At 44.2% G+C, this 16,995-nt stretch overlaps 1 long non-coding RNA gene across 1 annotated transcript; it reads left to right on the top strand.

Moving 5' to 3' along the window:
- Positions 1-907: 907 nt before the first annotated feature.
- On the top strand, positions 908-2,858 carry LOC127929777 (uncharacterized). The gene is made up of 3 exons (XR_008136149.1): positions 908-1,401; positions 1,450-1,665; positions 2,809-2,858. It is a non-coding gene; the product is annotated as an uncharacterized LOC127929777 (long non-coding RNA).
- Positions 2,859-16,995: the final 14,137 nt, after the last annotated feature.

Here is a 16,995-nt window from a genome sequence, read left to right as displayed (position 1 = left end):
TTACACTACAGTGAGATTACACCACAGTGAGGTTACACTACCAGACTACAGTGAGGTTACACTACCAGACTACAGTGCGGTTACACTACCAGACTACAGTGAGGTTACACTACCAGACTACAGTGAGATTACACCACTAGACTACAGTGAGCTTACACTACAGTGAGGTTACACCACTAGACTACAGTGAGGTTACACTACTAGACTACAGTGACATTACACCACCGTGAGGTTACACTACCAGACTACAGTGAGGTTACACTACCAGACTACAGTGAGGTTACACTACCAGACTACAGTGAGGTTACACTACTAGACTACAGTGATGTTACACTACAGTGAGGTTACACTACTAGACTACAGTGAGGTTACACTACTAGACTACAGTGAGGTTACACTACCAGACTACAGTGAGGTTACAACACTAGACTACAGTGAGGTTACACCACCAGACTACAGTGAGGTTACACTACTAGACTACAGTGAGGTTACACTACCAGACTACAGTGAGGATACAACACTAGACTACAGTGAGGTTACACCACCAGACTACAGTGAGGTTACACCACTAGACTACAGTGAGGTTACACCACCAGACTACAGTGAGGTTACACCACTAGACTACAGTGAGGTTACACTACCAGACTACAGTGAGGCTACATTACTAGACTACAGTGAGGTTACACTACAGTGAGGTTACACTACTAGACTACAGTGAGGTTACACTACTAGACTACAGTGAGGTTACACTACAGTGAGGTTACACTACTAGACTACAGTGAGGTTACACTACTAGACTACAGTGAGGTTACACTACAGTGAGGTTACACTACTAGACTACAGTGAGGTTACACTACTAGACTACAGTGAGGTTACACTACTAGACTACAGTGAGGTTACACTACTAGACTACAGTGAGGTTACACTACTAGACTACAGTGAGGTTACACTACTAGACTACAGTGAGGTTACACTACAAGACTACAGTGATGTTACACTACCAGACTAGTGAGGTTACACTACCAGACTAGTGAGGTTACACTATCAGACTATAGCAAGGTTACAATACAGCAAGGTTACAGCACTAGGCTACAGTGAGGTTACACTACCAGACTACAGTGAGGTTACATTACTAGGCTACGGTGAGGTTACAGCACTAGGCTACAGTGAGGTACACTACCAGACTACGGTGAGGTTACATTACTAGGCTACGGTGAGGTTACAGCACTAGGCTACAGTGAGGTACACTACCAGACTACAGTGAGGTTACATTACTAGGCTACGGTGAGGTTACACTAGAGTGAGGTTACAGCACTAGGCCACAGTGAGGTTACACTACCAGACTACAGTGAGGTTACACCACTAGACTACAGTGAGGTTACACCACTAGACTACAGTGAGGTTACACCACTAGACTACAGTGAGGTTACACCACTAGACTACAGTGAGGTTACACTACTAGACTACAGTGAGTTTACACTACCAGACTACAGTGAGTTTACACTACTAGACTACAGTGAGGTTACTCCACCAGACTACAGTGAGGTTACACCAGCAGACTACAGTGAGGTTACACTACTAGACTACAGTGAGGTTACACCACTAGACTACAGTGAGGTTACAATACTAGGCCACAGTGAGATTACACCACTAGACTACAGTAAGGTTACACTACTAGACTACAGTGAGGTTACACTACTAGACTACAGTGAGATTACACTACTAGACTACAGTGAGATTACACCGCGAGACTACAGTGAGATTACACCACTAGACTACAGTGAGATTACACTACTAGACTACATTGAGATTACACTACCAGACTACAGTGAGGTTACACTACAGTGAGGTTACACCACTAGACTACAGTGAGGTTACATACTAGGCCACAGTGAGATTACACCACTAGACTACAGTGATGCTACACTACTAGACTACAGTGATGTTACACTACTAGACTACAGTGAGGTTACACTACTAGACTACAGTGAGATTACACTACTAGACTACAGTGAGATTACACCGCGAGACTACAGTGAGATTACACCACTAGACTACAGTGAGATTACACTACTAGACTACAGTGAGATTACACTACTAGACTACAGTGAGATTACACCACTAGACTACAGTGAGGTTACACTACTAGACTACAGTGAGATTACACCACTAGACTACAGTGAGATTACACTACTAGACTACAGTGAGGTTACACTACTAGACTACAGTGAGGTTACACCACCAGACTACAGTGAGGTTACTCCACCAGACTACAGTGAGGTTACTCTACTAGGCTACAGTGAGGTTACACTACTAGACTACAGTGAGATTACACTACTAGACTACAGTGAGATTACACTACTAGACTACAGTGAGATTACACTACTAGACTACAGTGAGATTACACTACTAGACTACAGTGAGATTACACCACTAGACTACAGTGAGATTACACTACTAGACTACAGTGAGATTACACTACTAGACTACAGTGAGATTACACTACTAGACTACAGTGAGATTACACTACTAGACTACAGTGAGGTTACACTACTAGACTACAGTGAGGTTACTCCACCAGACTACAGTGAGGTTACCCTACTAGGCTACAGTGAGGTTACAATACTAGACTACAGTGAGATTACACCACTAGACTACAGTGAGATTACACCACTAGACTACAGTGAGGTTACACTACTAGACTACAGTGAGATTACACTACTAGACTACATTGAGGTTACCCTACTAGGCTACAGTGAGGTTACAATACTAGACTACAGTGAGATTACACTACTAGACTACAGTGAGATTACACCACTAGACTACAGTGAGGTTACACTACTAGACTACATTGAGGTTACCCTACTAGGCTACAGTGAGGTTACAATACTAGACTACAGTGAGGTTACAATACTAGACTACATTGAGGTTACACTACTAGACTACAGTGAGGTTACACTACTAGACTACATTGAGGTTACCCTACTAGACTACAGTGAGATTACACGACTAGACTACAGTGAGGTTACACTACTAGACTACATTGAGATTACACTACTAGACTACAGTGAGATTACACCACTAGACTACAGTGAGGTTACACCACTAGACTACGGTGAGGTTACACCACTAGACTACAGTGAGATTACACCACTAGACTACAGTGAGATTACACCACTAGACTACAGTGAGATTACACCACTAGACTACAGTGAGATTACACCACTAGACTACAGTGAGATTACACCACTAGACTACAGTGAGATTACACTACTAGACTACAGTGAGATTACACCACTAGACTACAGTGAGATTACACTACTAGACTACAGTGAGGTTACACCACTAGACTACAGTGAGATTACACTACTAGACTACAGTGAGGTTACACTACTAGACTACAGTGAGGTTACACCACCAGACTACAGTGAGGTTACACTACTAGACTACAGTGAGGTTACACCACTAGACTACAGTGAGGTTACAATACTAGGCCACAGTGAGATTACACCACTAGACTACAGTAAGGTTACACTACTAGACTACAGTGATGCTACACTACCAGACTACAGTGAGGTTACACTACTAGACTACAGTGAGATTACACTACTAGACTACAGTGAGATTACACAGCGAGACTACAGTGAGATTACACCACTAGACTACAGTGAGATTACACTACTAGACTACATTGAGATTACACTACCAGACTACAGTGAGGTTACACTACTAGACTACAGTGAGGTTACACCACTAGACTACAGTGAGGTTACAATACTAGGCCACAGTGAGATTACACCACTAGACTACAGTAAGGTTACACTACTAGACTACAGTGATGCTACACTACCAGACTACAGTGAGGTTACACTACTAGACTACAGTGAGATTACACTACTAGACTACAGTGAGATTACACCACTAGACTACAGTGAGATTACACTACTAGACTACAGTGAGATTACACTACTAGACTACAGTGAGATTACACTACTAGACTACAGTGAGGTTACAATACTAGACTACAGTGAGGTTACACCACTAGACTACAGTGAGGTTACAATACTAGGCCACAGTGAGATTACACCACTAGACTACAGTAAGGTTACACTACTAGACTACAGTGATGCTACACTACCAGACTACAGTGAGGTTACACTACTAGACTACAGTGAGATTACACTACTAGACTACAGTGAGGTTACAATACTAGACTACACTGAGGTTACAATACTAGACTACATTGAGGTTACACTACTAGACTACAGTGAGGTTACACTACATTGAGGTTACCCTACTAGACTACAGTGAGATTACACGACTAGACTACAGTGAGGTTACACTACTAGACTACATTGAGATTACACTACTAGACTACAGTGAGATTACACCACTAGACTACAGTGAGGTTACACCACTAGACTACGGTGAGGTTACACCACTAGACTACAGTGAGGTTACACTACTAGACTACAGTGAGATTACACCACTAGACTACAGTGAGATTACACCACTAGACTACAGTGAGATTACACCACTAGACTACAGTGAGATTACACTACTAGACTACAGTGAGATTACACCACTAGACTACAGTGAGATTACAGTGAGGTTACACCACTAGACTACAGTGAGATTACACCACTAGACTACAGTGAGATTACACTACTAGACTACAGTGAGATTACACTACTAGACTACAGTGAGATTACACTACTAGACTACAGTGAGATTACACTACTAGACTACAGTGAGATTACACTACTAGACTACATTGAGGTTACACTACTAGGCTACAGTGAGGTTACACTACTAGGCCACAGTGAGGTTACACTACTAGGCTACAGTGAGGTTACACTACTAGGCTACAGTGAGGTTACACTACTAGGCTACAGTGAGGTTACACTACTAGGCTACAGTGAGATTACACCGCGAGACTACAGTGAGGTTACACTACTAGGCCACAGTGAGGTTACACTACTAGGCTACAGTGAGGTTACACTACTAGGCTACAGTGAGGTTACACTACTAGGCTACAGTGAGGTTACACTACTAGGCTACAGTGAGGTTACACTACTAGGCTACAGTGAGGTTACACTACTAGGCTACAGTGAGATTACACCGCGAGACTACAGTGAGATTACACTACTAGGCTACAGTGAGGTTACAATACTAGGCCACAGTGAGGTTACACTACTAGGCTACAGTGAGGTTACACTACTAGGCTACAGTGAGGTTACACTACTAGGCTACAGTGAGGTTACACTACTAGGCTACAGTGAGGTTACACTACTAGGCTACAGTGAGGTTACACTACTAGGCTACAGTGAGGTTACACTACTAGGCTACAGTGAGATTACACCGCGAGACTACAGTGAGGTTACACTACTAGGCTACAGTGAGATTACACCGCGAGACTACAGTGAGATTACACTACTAGGCTACAGTAACCTTGAAAATGAAAGCACTTCCATGACCAGAGTAAAGCTGTGGTGTGTGTCTGTAGGAGGATTCTGTATGTGTCTGTGTTTTGACTTTTGAACAGAGGGAGAACTGTAGAACAGAGGGAGAACAGAGGGAGAACTGTAGAACAGAGGAAGAGCTGTAGAACTTAGGGAGAGCTGTAGAACAGAGGGAGAGCTGTAGAACAGAGGGAGAACTGTAGAACAGAGGGAGAACAGAGGGAGAACTGTAGAACTTAGGGAGAGCTGTAGAACAGAGGGAGAGCTGGAGAACAGAGGGAGAGCTGTAGAACAGAGGGAGAGCTGTAGAACAGAGGGAGAGCTGTAGAACAGAGGGAGAGCTGTAGAACAGAGGGAGAGCTGTAGAACAGAGGGAGAGCTGTAGAACAGAGGGAGAGGGAGAGCTGTAGAACAGAGGGAGAACAGAGGGAGAGATGTAGAACAGAGGGAGAGATGTAGAACAGAGGGAGAGCTGTAGAACAGAGGAAGAGCTGTAGAACAGAGGGAGAACTGTAGAACAGAGGAAGAGCTGTAGAACAGAGGGAGAACTGTAGAACAGAGGGAGAACAGATGGAGAACTGTAGAACTTAGGAGAGCTGTAGAACAGCGGGAGAGCTGTAGAACAGAGGGAGAGATTTAGAACAGAGGGAGAGATGTAGAACTTAGGAGAGCTGTAGAACAGAGGGAGAGCTGGAGAACAGAGGGAGAGCTGTAGAACAGAGGGAGAGCTGTAGAACAGAGGGAGAGGGAGAGCTGTAGAACAGAGGGAGAGCTGTAGAACAGAGGGAGAACAGAGGGAGAACTGTAGAACTTAGGGAGAGCTGTAGAACAGAGGGAGAGCTGGAGAACAGAGGGAGAGCTGTAGAACAGAGGGAGAGCTGTAGAACAGAGGGAGAGGGAGAGCTGTAGAACAGAGGGAGAGCTGTAGAACAGAGGGAGAGCTGTAGAACAGAGGGAGAGCTGTAGAACAGAGGGAGAGCTGTAGAACAGAGGGAGAGCTGTAGAACAGAGGGAGAGCTGTAGAACAGAGGAAGAGCTGTAGAACAGAGGGAGAACTGTAGAACAGAGGAAGAGCTGTAGAACAGAGGGAGAACTGTAGAACAGAGGAAGAGCTGTAGAACAGAGGGAGAGCTGTAGAACAGAGGGAGAACAGATGGAGAACTGTAGAACAGAGGGAGAGCTGTAGAACAGAGGGAGAGCTGTAGAACAGAGGGAGAGCTGTAGAACAGAGGGAGAGCTGTAGAACAGAGGGAGAGATGTAGAACAGAGGGAGAGATGTAGAACAGAGGGAGAGATGTAGAACAGAGGAAGAGCTGTAGAACAGAGGAAGAGCTGTAGAACAGAGGAAGAGCTGTAGAACAGATGGAGAACTGTAGAACAGAGGGAGAGGGAGAGCTGTAGAACAGAGGGAGAACAGAGGGAGAGCTGTAGAACAGAGGGAGAACTGTAGAACAGAGGGAGAGGGAGAGCTGTAGAACAGAGGGAGAACAGAGGGAGAGCTGTAGAACAGATGGAGAACTGTAGAACAGAGGGAGAGGGAGAGCTGTAGAACAGAGGGAGAACAGAGGGAGAGCTGTAGAACAGAGGGAGAGCTGTAGAACAGAGGGAGAACAGAGGGAGAGCTGTAGAACAGAGGGAGAGCTGTAGAACAGAGGGAGAGCTGTAGAACAGAGGGAGAGCTGTAGAACAGAGGGAGAGGGAGAGCTGTAGAACAGAGGGAGAGGGAGAGCTGTAGAACAGAGGGAGAGGGAGAGCTGTAGAACAGAGGGAGAGCTTTGGAACAGACAGACCAGAGAGAGAAAGGGACTTGTAAATGTTCAGCCTGCACAGAGGAACATTATTAAAATACAACCAGCTGAGATGTACATATGAATGATCATATTTATGAGATGTACTATATATTTATTTTATTACATATAAAGTAGAAGTATAAATCTATATTATATTTATTTATTGCAAAGGCTCTATTTTGTAATGAACTTGAAGTTATCACAACTGTAAATTCTACTGAAATTATAGACAAAAAAATGCTGACACGTAAAATGAAATAACTGAAATTAAATAAATTTGGCAATAAAATTGTCTTGCTGTTGAGTGTTCACTGTGAAAACTTGGATTAGGATCGAGAGTACTGATTCAAATCAGATATTTACAATCCATTAGTGTCTATCGATGAGCGATTAATTAACTTCCTCCACTTACCTTGTAATGCATTATCTTAACCAGAGTCTGTATGTCTCAGTCTGTATGTCTCAGAGTCTGTATGTCTCAGTCAAATCAAATCAAATTTATTTATATAGCCCTTCGTACATCAGCTGATATCTCAAAGTGCTGTACAGAAACCCAGCCTAAAACCCCAAACAGCAAACAATGCAGGTGTAAAAGCACGGTGGCTAGGAAAAACTCCCTAGAAAGGCCAAAACCTAGGAAGAAACCTAGAGAGGAACCGGGCTATGTGGGGTGGCCAGTCCTCTTCTGGCTGTGCCGGGTAGAGATTATAACAGAACATGACCAAGATGTTCAAATGTTCATAAATGACCAGCATGGTCGAATAATAATAAGGCAGAACAGTTGAAACTGGAGCAGCAGCACAGTCAGGTGGACTGGGGACAGCAAGGAGCCATCATGTCAGGTAGTCCTGGGGCACGGTCCTAGGGCTCAGGTCCTCCGAGAGAGAGAAAGAAAGAGAGAATTAGAGAGAGCATATGTGGGGTGGCCAGTCCTCTTCTGGCTGTGCCGGGTGGAGATTATAACAGAACGTGGCCAAGATGTTCAAATGTTCATAAATGACCAGCATGGTTGAATAATAGTAAGGCAGAACAGTTGAAACTGGAGCAGGAGCATGGCCAGGTGGACTGGGGACAGCAAGGAGTCCTCATGTCAGGTAGTCCTGGGACATGGTCCTAGGGCCCAGGCCAGTTGAAACTGGAGCAGCAGCATGGCCAGGTGGACTGGGGACAGCAAGGAGTCATCATGTCAGGTAGTCCTGGGGCATGGTCCTAGGGCTCAGGTCCTCCGAGAGAGAGAAAGAAAGAGAGAAGGAGAGAATTAGAGAACGCACACTTAGATTCACACAGGACACCGAATAGGACAGGAGAAGTACTCCAGATATAACAAACTGACCCTAGCCCCCCGACACATAAACTACTGCAGCATAAATACTGGAGGCTGAGACAGGAGGGGTCAGGAGACACTGTGGCCCCATCCGAGGACACCCCGGACAGGGCCAAACAGGAAGGATATAACCCCACCCACTTTGCCAAAGCACAGCCCCCACACCACTAGAGGGATATCTTCAACCACCAACTTACCATCCTGAGACAAGGCCGAGTATAGCCCACAAAGATCTCCGCCACGGTACAACCCAAGGGGGGGGCAACCCAGACAGGCTGACCACAACAGTGAATCAACCCACCCAGGTGACGCACCCCCAGGGACGGCACGAGAGAGCCCCAGCAAGCCAGTGACTCGGCCCCCATAACAGGGTTAGAGGCAGAGAATCCGAGTGGAAAGAGGGGAACCGGCCAGGCAGAGACAGCAAGGGCGGTTCGTTGCTCCAGAGCCTTTCCGTTCACCTTCCCACTCCTGGGCCAGACTACACTCAATCATATGACCCACTGAAGAGATGAGTCTTCAGTAAACACTTAAAGGTTGAGACCGAGTTTGCGTCTCTGACATGGGTAGGCAGACCGTTCCATAAAAATTGAGCTCTATAGGAGAAAGCCCTGCCTCCAGCTGTTTGCTTAGAAATTCTAGGGACAATTAGGAGGCCTGTGTCTTGTGACCGTAGCGTACGTGTAGGTATGTACGGCAGGACCAAATCAGAGAGGTAGGTAGGAGCAATCCCATGTAATGCTTTGTAGGTTAGCAGTAAAACCTTGAAATCAGCCCTTGCTTTGACAGGAAGCCAGTGTAGAGAGGCTAGCACTGGAGTAATATGATCAAATGTTTTGGTTCTAGTCAGGATTCTAGCAGCCGTATTTAGCACTAACTGAAGTTTATTTAGTGCTTTATCCGGGTAGCCGGAAAATAGAGCATTGCAGTAGTCTAACCTAGAAGTGACAAAAGCATGGATTAATTTTTCTGCATCATTTTTGGACAGAAAGTTTCTGATTTTTGCAATGTTACGTAGATGGAAAAAAAGCTGTCCTCGAAATGGTCTTGATATGTTCTTCAAAAGAGAGATCAGGGTCCAGAGTAACGCCGAGGTCCTTCACAGTTTTATTTGAGACGACTGTACAACCATTAAGATTAATTGTCAGATTCAACAGAAGATCTCTTTGTTTCTTGGGACCTAGAACAAGCATCTCTGTTTTGTCCGAAGTTTAATAGTAGAAAGTTTGCAGCCATCCACTTCCTTATGTCTGAAACACATGCTTCTAGCGAGGGCAATTTTGGGGCTTCACCATGTTTCATTGAAATGTACAGCTGTGTGTCATCCGCATAGCAGTGAAAGTTTACATTATGTTTTCGAATAACATCCCCAAGAGGTCAAATATATAGTGAAAACAATAGTGGTCCTAAAACAGAACCTTGAGGAACACCGAAATGTACAGTTGATTTGTCAGAGGACAAACTGATATCTTTCCGACAGATAAGACCTAAACCAGGCCAGAACATGTCCGTGTAGACCAATTTGGGTTTTCCAAACTCTCCAAAAGAATGTGGTGATCGATGGTATCAAAAGCAGCACTAAGGTCTAGGAGCACGAGGACAGATGCAGAGCCTCGGTCCGATGCCATTAAAATGTCATTTACCACCTTCACAAGTGCCGTCTCAGTGCTATGATGGGGTCTAAAACCAGACTGAAGCATTTCGTATACATTGTTTGTCTTCAGGAAGGCAGTGAGTTGCTGCGCAACAGCCTTCTAAAATCTTTGAGAGGAATGGAAGATTCGATATAGGCCGATAGTTTTTTATATTTTCTGGGTCAAGGTTTGGCTTTTTCAAGAGAGGCTTTATTACTGCCACTTTTAGTGAGTTTGGTACACATCCAGTGGATAGAGAGCCGTTTATTATGTTCAACATAGGAGGGCCAAGCACAGGAAGCAGCTCTTTCAGTAGTTTAGTTGGAATAGGGTCCAGTATACAGCTTGAAGGTTTAGAGGCCATGATTATTTTCATCATTGTGTCAAGAGATATAGTACTAAAACACTTGAGCGTCTCTCTTGATCCTAGGTCCTGGCAGAGTTGTGCAGACTCAGGACAACTGAGGTTTGGAGGAATACGCAGGTTTAAAGAGGAGTCCGTAATTTGCTTTCTAATAATCATAATCTTTTCCTCAAAGAAGTTCATGAATTTATCACTGCTAAAGTGAAAGTCATCCTCTCTTGGGGAATGCTGCTTTTTAGTTAGCTTTGCCACAGTATCAAAAAGGAATTTCGGATTGTTCTTATTTTCTTCAATTAAGTTAGAAAAATAGGACGATCGATCAGCAGTAAGGGCTCTTCGGTACTGCACGGTACCGTCCTTCCAAGCTAGTCGGAAGACTTCCAGTTTGGTGTGGCGCCATTTCCGTTCCAGTTTTCTGGAAGCTTGCTTCAGAGCTCGGGTATTTTCTGTGTACCAGGGAGCTAGTTTCTTATGAGACATTTTTTTAGTTTTTAGGGGTGCAACTGCATCTAGGGTATTGCGCAAGGTTAAATTGAGATCTTCAGTTAGGTGGTTAACGGATTTTTGTCCTCTGGCGTCCTTGGGTAGGCAGAGGGAGTCTGGAAGGGCATCAAGGAATCTTTGTGTTGTCTGTGAATTTATAGCACGACTTTTGATGTTCCTTGGTTGGGGTCTGAGCAGATTATTTGTTGCAATTGCAAACGTAATAAAATGGTGGTCCGATAGTCCAGGATTATGAGGAAAAACATTAAGATCCACAACATTTATTCCATGGGACAAAACTAGGTCCAGCGTATGACTGTGACAGTGAGTGGGTCCAGAGACATGTTGGACAAAACCCACTGAGTCGATGATGGCTCCGAAAGCTTTTTGGAGTGGGTCTGTGGACTTTTCCATGTGAATATTAAAGTAAGGCGAGCACAGCGGCTGCAATTAGAAGGCATCATGTTAATGTTACTACTTAGCTTCGGCTGTTGGAGGTCCTGACGAATCGTGTCCAGATAAAGCGTCCGGAGTGAAAAAGTTTAGGAAAAAATAAATAAATATATGAACGGTAATTAAAAAGTGAAACCCGTAAAGTTGTCAGGTAGCAAAATAGGTTGGCAACAAAACGCACAGCAACTCGAAAACAAGCCTGCAAGTTGTGACCGGAAAAAATCTGTATGTCTCAGAGTCTGTATGTCTCAGAGTCTGTATGTCTCAGTCTGTATGTCTCCGAGTCTGTATGTCTGTATTAGAGTCTATATGTATCAGTCTGTATGTCTCAGAGTCTGTATGTCTGTATGTCTCAGAGTCTGTATGTCTGTATGTCTCGGAGTCTGTATGTCTCAGAGTCTGTATGTCTCAGAGTCTGTATGTCTCAGAGTCTGTATGTCTCAGAGTCTGTATGTCTGTATGTATCAGAGTCTGTATGTCTGTATGTATTAGAGTCTGTATGTCTCAGAGTCTGTATGTCTCAGTCTGTATGTCTGTATGTCTCAGAGTCTGTATGTCTCAGAGTCTGTATGTCTCAGAGTCTGTCTGTCTGTATGTCTCAGAGTCTGTATGTCTCAGAGTCTGTATGTCTGTATGTATCAGAGTCTGTATGTCTCAGAGTCTGTATGTCTCAGAGTCTGTATGTCTGTATGTTTCAGAGTCTGTATATCTCAGAGTCTGTATGTATTAGAGTCTGTATGTCTCAGAGTCTGTATGTCTGTATGTCTGTATGTATTAGAGTCTGTATGTCTCAGAGTCTGTATGTCTCAGTCTGTATGTCTGTATGTCTCAGAGTCTGTATGTCTCAGAGTCTGTATGTCTCAGAGTCTGTATGTCTCAGAGTCTGTCTGTCTGTATGTCTCAGAGTCTGTATGTCTCAGAGTCTGTATGTCTGTATGTATCAGAGTCTGTATGTCTCAGAGTCTGTATGTCTCAGAGTCTGTATGTCTCAGTCTGTATGTCTGTATGTTTCAGAGTCTGTATATCTCAGAGTCTGTATGTATTAGAGTCTGTATGTCTCAGAGTCTGTATGTCTGTATGTATCAGAGTCTGTATGTCTCAGTCTGTATGTCTGTATGTCTCAGATCTGTATGTCTCAGAGTCTGTATGCCTCAGAGTCTGTATGTCTCAGTCTGTATGTCTCAGTCTGTATGTCTCAGAGTCTGTATGTCTCAGAGTATGTATGTCTCAGAGTATGTATGTCTCAGAGTCTGTATGTCTCACTCTGTATGTCTGTATGTTTCAGAGTCTGTATGTCTCAGAGTCTGTATGTATTAGAGTCTGTATGTCTCAGAGTCTGTATGTCTCAGAGTCTGTATATCTGTATGTATCAGAGTCTGTATGTCTGTATGTCTCAGAGTCTGTATGTCTCAGTCTGTATATCTGTATGTATCAGAGTCTGTATGTCTCAGAGTCTGTATGCCTCAGTCTGTATGTCTCAGTCTGTATGTCTCAGAGTCTGTATATCTGTATGTATCAGAGTCTGTATGTCTGTATGTCTCAGAGTCTGTATGTCTCAGAGTCTGTATGCCTCAGAGTCTGTATGTCTCAGTCTGTATGTCTCAGAGTCTGTATGTCTCAGGGTCTGTATGTCTCAGTCTGTATGTCTCAGAGTCTGTATGTCTCAGTCTGTATGTCTCAGAGTCTGTATGTCTGTATGTATTACAGTCTATATGTATCAGTCTGTATGTCTCAGTCTGTATGTCTCAGTCTGTATGTCTCAGAGTCTGTATATCTGTATGTATCAGAGTCTGTATGTCTCAGAGTCTGTATGTCTGTATGTCTCAGAGTCGGTATGTCTCAGAGTCTGTATGTCTCAGAGTCTGTATGTCTGTATGTATCAGAGTCTGTATGTCTCAGAGTCTGTATGTATTAGAGTCTGTATGTATTAGAGTCTGTATGTCTCAGTCTGTATGTCTCAGAGTCTGTATATCTGTATGTATCAGAGTTGTATGTCTCAGAGTCACTATGTCTCAGAGTCTGAATGTCTCAGTCTGCATGTCTCAGTCTGTATGTCTCAGTCTGTATGTCTCAGTCTGTATGTCTCAGTCTGTATGTCTCAGTCTGTATGTCTCAGAGTCTGCATGTCTCAGTCTGTATGTCTCAGAGTCTGCATGTCTCAGAGTCTGTATGTCTCAGAGTCTGTATGTCTCAGAGTCTGTATGTCTCAGTCTGTATGTCTCAGTCTGTATGTCTCAGTCTGTATTACATTTACATTTAACATTTAAGTCATTTAGCAGACGCTCTTATCCAGAGCGACTTACAAATTGGTGCATACACCTTATGACATCCAGTGGAACAGCCACTTTACAATAGTGCATCTAAATCTTTTAGGGGGGGGTGAGAAGGATTACTTACCCTATCCTAGGTATTCTGAAGAGGTGGGGTTTCAGGTGTCTCCGGAAGGTGGTGATTGTCTCCGCTGTCCTGGCGTCGTGAGGAGTTTGTTCCACCATTGGGGGCCAGAGCAGCGAACTGTATGTCTCAGTCTGTATGTCTCAGTCTGTATGTCTCAGAGTCTGTATGTCTCAGGGTCTGTATGTCTCAGTCTGTATGTCTCAGAGTCTGTATGTCTCAGAGTCTGTATGTCTGTATGTATTACAGTCTATATGTATCAGTCTGTATGTCTCAGTCTGTATGTCTCAGAGTCTGTATGTCTCAGAGTCTGTATCTCTCAGTCTGTATGTCTCAGAGTCTGTATGTCTCTGTCTGTATGTCTCAGGGTCTGTATGTCTCAGGGTCTGTATGTCTCAGGGTCTGTATCTCTCAGTCTGTATGTCTCAGGGTCTGTATGTCTCAGTCTGTATGTCTGTCTGTATGTCTCAGTCTGTATGTCTCAGAGTCTGTATGTATTAGAGTCTATATGTATCAGTCTGTATGTCTGTATGTATCAGAGTCTGTATGTCTCAGAGTCTGTATGTCTCAGGGTCTGTATCTCTCAGTCTGTATGTCTCAGAGTCTGTATGTCTCAGAGTCTGTATGTCTCAGGGTCTGTATCTCTCAGTCTGTATGTCTCAGAGTCTGTATGTATCAGAGTCTGTATGTCTCAGTCTGTATGTCTCAGGGTCTGTATGTATTAGAGTCTGTATGTCTCAGTCTGTATGTCTCAGGGTCTGTATGTATTAGAGTCTGTATGTCTCAGTCTGTATGTCTCAGGCCTCCCTCCATTCTCCATTGGGTCTAAGTCAGGCCTCCCTCCATTCTCCATAGGGTCTAAGTCAGGCCTCCCTCCATTCTCCATAGGGTCTAAGTCAGGCCTCCCTCCATTCTCCATAGGGTCTAAGTCAGGCCTCCCTCCATTCTCCATTGGGTCTAAGTCAGGCCTCCCTCCATTCTCCATTGGGTCTAAGTCAGGCCTCCTCCATTCTCCATAGGGTCTAAGTCAGGCCTCCCTCCATTCTCCATAGGGTCTAAGTCAGGCCTCCCTCCATTCTCCATAGGGTCTAAGTCAGGCCTCCCTCCATTCTCCATTGGGTCTAAGTCAGGCCTCCCTCCATTCTCCATTGGGTCTAAGTCAGGCCTCCCACCATTCTCCATTGGGTCTAAGTCAGGCCTCCCACCATTCTCCATTGGGTCTAAGTCAGGCCTCCCTCCATTCTCCATAGGGTCTAAGTCAGGCCTCCCTCCATTCAGTATTCTATCCCTTCTTCCCTCCCATCCGACGCAGTAAATCAGATTCTTACTGCAACTGGATCGCAACTCCTAATTGGCTTGAGACGTCAGCGAGAATTTAGGGTCTGTGATGGGTTGTTCTGTTGGCCTGGCAACCTAATCATACACACAGCTCGGTTCAAACACTATTAGAAATAATTTGATATAAGTTATCTGGGAATGATTGAGCTTTCTGCGTAATGAACCAACCGAAGAGTCACAAAACTGTAAACCCATCTGGCAGTCAGCCTCTTTGTATTTACTCTGGATGAAGATCAGGGTCTTATTTCCAATGGTGCAAAAACTACACAGCAGCAAGATACGACAGCAGCAAGATACGACAGCAGCAAGATACAATAACAAGATACAACAGCAGCAAGATACGACAGCAGCAAGATACGACAGCAGCAAGATACACAGCAGCAAGATACGACAGCAGCAAGATACAATAGCAGCAAGATACGACAGCAGCAAGATACGACAGCAGCAAGATACGACAGCAGCAAGATACGACAGCAGCAAGATACGACAGATAGCAAGATACGACAGCAGCAAGATACGACAGCAGCAAGATACGACAGCAGCAAGATACAATAACAAGATACGACAGCAGCAAGATACAACAGCAGCAAGATACGACAGCAGCAAGATACAACAGCAGCAAGATACGACAGCAGCAAGATACGACAGCAGCAAGATACGACAGCAGCAAGATACGACAGCAGCAAGATACGACAGCAGCAAGATACGACAGCAGCAAGATACAATAACAAGATACAACAGCAGCAAGATACAATAACAAGATACGACAGCAGCAAGATACAATAACAAGATACAACAGCAGCAAGATACAATAACAAGATACGACAGCAGCAAGATACAATAACAAGATACAACAGCAGCAAGATACAACAGCAGCAAGATACAATAACAAGATACGACAGCAGCAAGATACGACAGCAGCAAGATACGACAGCAGCAAGATACGACAGCAGCAAGATACGACAGCAGCAAGATACGACAGCAGCAAGATACGACAGCAGCAAGATACGACAGCAGCAAGATACGACAGCAGCAAGATACGACAGCAGCAAGATACAATAGCAGCAAGATACGACAGCAGCAAGATACGACAGCAGCAAGATACGACAGCAGCAAGATACGACAGCAGCAAGATACGACAGCAGCAAGATACGACAGCAGCAAGATACAATAACAAGATACGACAGCAGCAAGATACAACAGCAGCAAGATACGACAGCAGCAAGATACAACAGCAGCAAGATACAATAACAAGATACGACAACAAGATACGACAGCAGCAAGATACAACAGCAGCAAGATACGACAGCAGCAAGATACAACAGCAGCAAGATACAATAACAAGATACGACAGCAGCAAGATACAACAGCAGCAAGATACAATAACAAGATACGACAACAAGATACGACAGCAGCAAGATACAATAACAAGATACGACAGCAGCAAGATACAATAACAAGATACGACAGCAGCAAGATACAACAGCAGCAAGATACAATAACAAGATACGACAACAGCAAGATACAACAGCAGCAAGATACAACAGCAGCAAGATACAATAACAAGATACGACAACAGCAAGATACAACAGCAGCAAGATACAACAGCAGCAAGATACAACAGCAGCAAGATACAATAACAAGATACGACAACAGCAAGATACAACAGCAGCAAGATACAACAGCAGCAAGATACGACAGCAGCAAGATACAACAGCAGCAAGATACAATAACAAGATACGACAGCAGCAAG

Source organism: Oncorhynchus keta, chromosome 4 (genome assembly GCF_023373465.1).
Source record: "Oncorhynchus keta strain PuntledgeMale-10-30-2019 chromosome 4, Oket_V2, whole genome shotgun sequence".
In the NCBI taxonomy this organism is placed as follows: Eukaryota; Metazoa; Chordata; class Actinopteri; order Salmoniformes; family Salmonidae; genus Oncorhynchus; species Oncorhynchus keta.
This window is presented reverse-complemented; position numbering and strand designations above follow the sequence as displayed.